Below are 6355 nucleotides of genomic sequence, written 5' to 3'. Positions count from 1 at the left end.
CGTCTCCTTCTATATCAATTTATGCTAAAGAATTAATACTGAAGTGGCCATATTACCTGCTATTAATTGTCTATCAAAATGTATCTCTTTATCTGTTCATCAAATTAATGTTTACTAACCAAAGTTTTCTCTTTCTTGTAGCATGAACTTTGCCTGCTGAAGCTGATGGCTATGAAAACATTGCTCCTTATCACCATAACCATTAAATACTTATACGCAACTGGGCTCTGCCCACGCACTTTGTCTCTTTTCTTCCCCCTGTAATATTTGTGTAAGAATAATTATACTCTGAGACACAGAGCTGTTTACTGTAGTACTTAGGTTCTGCCACAGACAGGCAATACAAGTGACTGTACAGTTACCATATTACCCTTACTACAGCTGCCACTATTACTGTACCTAATGTTTTGGTATCAAACTACTACACTCCTCCCCCCTAGATTATAACCTATGACAACAAGACTAAATAACTGTACTATTATAACCATACTTGTTAAATGTCATATGCAGTGCTTGAATTATACAAACAACTTGTCACTGACATAACACTAAGCACACTGGACTTGAATACTAGATTCAGATTCAGAATCAGAATCAGAATCAGAATCAGAATGGTCAAGTATATTTACACATACAAGAAGTTAACTTGGTGTGGTTGGTGCATAGGACATAAAACACATAACATACCAACAAAATAGCAAAAAATAAGAATAAAAGATAAATGTTTTACAAGATAGAATAATAAATAATAATAAATAATTTGGGCACGGGCAGGGCTAAGATGCAGTGAATTGGAATTAGCAAAGTGCAGTATATAAATAATTTACGCTGTAGTGCATTTGTGTGAATGTGTATATGTGTGTGTGTGTGTGGGGGGGGGTCTGCCGGATTGGAGTCTCTGAAATAGGTGGATGGAAAGGATCAGCGATGATCTTGCATGCTCTCTTGCTGGTCCTGGAGTGGAACAGGTCTAGGAGAGACGGCAGGTCGCAGCCGATGACCTTCTCGGCTGACCGAATGATCCGCTGCAGTCTGCCTTTGTCCTTGGCAGTAGAGGAAGCGAACCAGATGGTAATTGACGAGGTGAGGATGGACTCAATGATGGCTGTGTAGAACTCGACCATCACTTTCTGCGGCATGTTGAATTTCTTTAGCTGCCGAAGGAAGAACATCCTTTGCTGGGCCTTCTTGATTGTGGAGGTGATGTTCTCCGCCCACCTTAGGTCCTGTGCCATAATTGTTCCCAGGAATCTGAAAGACTCCACAGTGTTAACTGGGGAGTCACACATGATGAAGGGGATGGTTGGGGCTGGGCTCCTCCTGAAGTCTGCTACCATCTCTACAGTTTTCAGGGCGTTCAGCTCCAGGTGGTTCTGGCTGCACCAGAAAGTCAGGCTGTTGACTTCTTTTCTGTAGGCGGCCTCGTCCCCATTGGAGATTAGTCCAATGAGGTTGCCCAGCCTCACGCGCTGCTTCCTGTCTGATAGGAAGTCAGTGATCCACCTACAGGTGGGCTCAGGCACGCTCAGCTGTGTTAGCTTGTCTTGGAGGAGAGCTGGGGCGATAGTGTTGAATGCGGAGCTGAAATCCACAAACAGCATCCTGGCGTAGGTGCCGGGGGAATCAAGGTGCTGGAGGATGAAGTGGAGTCCCATGTTGATTGCGTCATCTACAGACCTGTTGGCTCTATAGGCAAACCGCAGTGGGTCGAGGAGGTGGTTAGTGATGGCCTTGAGGTGGGTCAGCACGAGGCGCTCAAAGGTCTTCATTACCACAGAGGTCAGGGCGACTGGTCTATAGTCATTAAGGCCTGTGGGATTATCTCTACATTAACACTTAGAGATGAAGTCTTTTTGGTGCTGTCCGTTGCCTTTCAGGATAACAGTGTTTGTCTGGAACTTCTTGAGATGGACCATCCAGAACATCTTCTTGAGCGGTGCTTCCTGTTCACAGCCTGTTGAGTAGTCCAGGAAATCACTGTCATCCCCTCGGCTGAATTGTCTTGAAGCCTTAGATGGTAGCAGGTGATCCACATTCACTTTGACCTGACGATGGCCAACTTGAACTTCACAGGTTAAAGGTCCCTTGCGTTGCAGAATCATCCCTAGAATCCACAGTTCCTTTACATGTCTGGAATCACGAACTAACACGCTCTCTTAGATTGAACATCCGGAGTGGCCTTGCTCACTTGTCATGAGCCTACTTTAACCGCACACTCTCACTGCTTTTGATTCTATTTCTCTGTAGGCACCCAAGCTCTTTTTCCACTGCTTTCCTCAGAGCATACGATACTGGTCGTGGCTTGTGAAAGATTGGCTTGGCATCACTCTGCACTCTTATCTTCTGTTCTCGGGGATCCCAGACACAGCGGTGGAGCTGTCAGGTCGCTCACTTCATCGCAACGATAGAACAGAGGCTTCTGGTAAGAGCCGTGGAGGAGGACTATGTGCATATGTAAATAAGGACTGGTGTACAAACTCCACTGTCATCGATAAGCACTGTTCACCCGATCTAGAGATGCTAGCAGTCAAATGTAGACCATTTTATTTACCACGCAAATTCTCCGTTACCGTGGTAACAGCAGTATACATCCCACCAGATGCCAATGCTAATGCAGCACTTGGCTATCTACTAGCAGCTATAAACAAACAGCAGACCACCTATCCAGAGGGCGTTTTTATCGTGGCTGGTGACTTTAACCATGTCAACCTCAAGACGGTGCTGCCCAGCTTTGATCAACACGTAAAGTGTGCAACTCGAGGAAAAAATATTCTGGACTGTGTGTATTCTAATATTAAAAAGGGATACAGGGCCTCACCCCTCGCACACCTGGGCCAGTCTGATCACCTGTCACTATCCCTGATTCCAGCATATCGCCCCATCATTAAAAAACAAGAAGCTACCATCAAAACTGTTAGGAAGTGGCCTGAAGATGCATCTCTACAGCTCCAGGACTGCTTTGAACGAACAAACTGGACCTTGTTTTTTAATCAGGATGTGAATGAGTATGCCTTTGCTGTCCTCTGTTACATCAGGACCTGCGTTGAAAATATCAACACCAACACCCGCATCAGGATTCCCCCTAACAGGAAACCCTGGATGACTGGGGAGGTCCAGGCCCTTCTGAGGGAGCGCAACACAGCTTTCAAATCAGGTGACAGAGCACAGTACAGCATATCCAGGCACAACTTGAAAAAGGCATCAAGCAGGCCAAAGCCATGTACAGGGAGAAGATTGAGGGCCACTTCACCAACAGAGACCCAACACAAGTGTGGCAAGGCATACAACAGATCACCAACTACAGGGGAAGCCGCAACCCACCCACAAACACCAATGCCTCCTTAGCAAAGGAGCTCAACCACTTCTATGCCCGCTTCGAGACATCTGGGCTAGATAATGGAGCTGCTCCCCCACCTGCTGGCACAGACCACACAGCCAGGGTAACAGCAGAGGAGGTAAGACACATCCTCAGGTCTGTGAACACAAGGAAGGCAGAGGGACCAGATGCCATTCCAGGAAGAGTGCTCAAAGAATGCGCATACCAGCTTGCAGATGTCTTTACGGACATTTTTAATATGTCTTTAGCCAAAGCGGTCGTACCAACCTGTTTTAAAACAGCAACTATTATTCCTGTGCCCAAGCAAAGCAACATCAGCACTTTAAATGATTATAGACCTGTGGCGCTCACTCCCATCATCGCCAAGTGCTTTGAGAGGCTGGTGGCGAAGCGCGTTAAGGCTGCCCTCCCTCGCTCCCTGGACCAGCATCAGTATGCTTACAGGGAAAACAGGTCCATTGAGGATGCTATCGTCACAGCCCTCCATACAACGCTGACACACCTGGACAAGAAGGAGGCATATGTGAGACTCCTCTTCATAGACTACAGCTCGGCTTTTAATACCATCGTCCCCAACCGGCTGATCACCAAACTCCTTGATCTGGGCCTCAGCTACAGCCTGTGTATGTGGATTAAGGATTTCCTAACAGATCGCCCCCAGACAGTGAGACTGGGTCCTCACCAATCCTCGAGCCTGTCCCTCAGCACCAGAGCTCCACAAGGCTGTGTATTGAGTCCCCTGCTCTACTCCGTCTACACATATGACTGCACCAACACCCATACTTCAAATACAGTAATCAAATTTGCAGATGACACGACTGTGGCAGGACAAATCACCAACGGAAATGAAAGTGCCTACAGAGACGAAGTTGACAGACTGACAGGATGGTGTAAGCAAAACAACCTGACCCTGAATGTCAAAAGAAATCATAGTTGACTTCAGACGGCAAAAGGCAAACCCTCAACCCCTCATCATCAATGGTGAGGAAGTGGAGAGGACCTCCTGCTTTAAGTTCCTGGGGGTTATGCTCTCAGAGGACCTGAAATGGGTGAGTAACCCAACCGCCACAGTCAAGAAAGCACAGCAGCGTCTCTACTTCTTGAGAATACTGAAGAGAAACAACCTGTCTTCCGAGTCTTTTTACCACTGTTGCATTGAAAGTGTCCTCACATACTGTATCACTGCATGGTATGTCAACTGCACAGACAAGGACAGGAAATCCCTCAGTCAGGTCATAAGGTCTGCGGAGAGAATAATTGGACTTTCACTGCCTCCCCTGGACGACATCTTTAGGACACACTGCCTCTGCCGAGCATGTGGCATTTTGAAGGATGAGACTCACCCCGCAAACCATCTCTTCACCCTGCTACCCTCTGGCAGGCGCTACCGGGCCACTACAGCCCGCACCTCCAGACTGCAGAACAGTTTCATCCCCAGGGCCATCACAGAACTAAACAATCACACAACCCTCATACCCTCCACCCAGCACAACTGCACTTTTTTTAGTGGTTGCACAAACAAATTTCGTTGTGTATCCAATGCACAATGACAAATAAAGTCTATTCTATTCTATTCTATTCTGAAGTCTTTGATGTTCCTATAGCCGTCAAAGAAAAGATGTGCTTCTCAAGCTTAGCTTTCAGTGTGGGTTGTACATGATTTTTATAGCTTTGAAGACTGAAGATCTTTTCCCAGTTTAGTTTTATCTTATGTTGTAATGTAATGGCTGTCTGTTGCCTTTTACCTCCACAAGTGGCAGCTTCCACTTATTTATTTCCATCATACATCACTGGAACTAGGATTTCCCCAAATACAGGGATGGTGTCCTCTGTGTATGAACACAGATTAATGTTTGCTGGATGCAGAGGGCAGTTTTTCAGATGCTTATGATAAACAGACTCTGGAAGACAATTATGCACCTGTATTCACTTGCATGTTCACATGTGTTTCCAGACAACTTTGATAAAAATCTCTTGAGTAGTGTACACTGTAAATAGATCCAGTGCATCATCCTTACAATCAACTGAGCTGCCCGCTTCTTCAGTTGCTACTGTTACCATTTGAGCTTTGTCTCTATGCTTTGTTTTCTTGCACACCCCTTTCAGATGGCCAGCTTTACCACAGCCGTGGCATGTTTTCAGTGCGATAGTAGCATTCATTGGGTAATGATTGCCTTAGCCGCATCGATGTTGCTTTTTTTTGGTAAGTTATGGGAACACAATAACGGTTAGACCTAAACCACGATAAGGCAGAGCCTTTGATGCAAACATGATGTTCCAGTCTCTGTAGCAAAATATGATGCTCTATAGTGTCGAAAGTGGCACTAGGGTCTAGAGGAACCAGTACTGAAATGCACCCATGATCACATGCGATTAGTAGGTCATTCAGAACTTTGACTAAGGCCGTTTCAGTGCTTGTTTCCTACATCCTTCTTCAACCACCAGATTGTGTTGAATACATTAACAGCATTAATAGCAACTTGCTATAAATAATATTCAACACATTGGCAATAAACTAGTTTGGTCATCAATCAGTGTAGGTGCAACAGATATACAGTAAAAGGCAACTTGTGAAATAATTGTTATTATCAATGATCAATTGTTATATTGATAACATATATAAGCATTTGACTGGCTTGGCTCTAAACAATGACACATGACATTTCATTATGGTGGCACTGACATTTATTAACATAATAAGGTTTAAGGCATAAACCATTTTTTGTGTTGCTGTTTGTACGAAATGATTCAAGAAATGCACTTACTGTTTTAGAAATAAGTACTGTTTTTAAACGATTGCATTTATGTTGTGTACAAATTCACATATTCAGCTTGTTTGATTTAAGGTAGTCAGTGTAACCTTGATTTAGTAGTCTACGTGGGGCTTTGCAGACTTGCAAACTGCGGTCGATAGTTATTTAATAAGACATACTTTTCACAAACGTTTTGTAGTTCAAATAGCGAAATGAAGGTTCCGGGCTTTTATTTTGATAGCGCTGAAACCGGAACTGTGAGCAT

This window comes from Clupea harengus, chromosome 15 (genome assembly GCF_900700415.2).
Source record: "Clupea harengus chromosome 15, Ch_v2.0.2, whole genome shotgun sequence".
NCBI lineage: Eukaryota > Metazoa > Chordata > Actinopteri > Clupeiformes > Clupeidae > Clupea > Clupea harengus.
Note: the sequence above shows the minus strand (reverse complement) of the source record.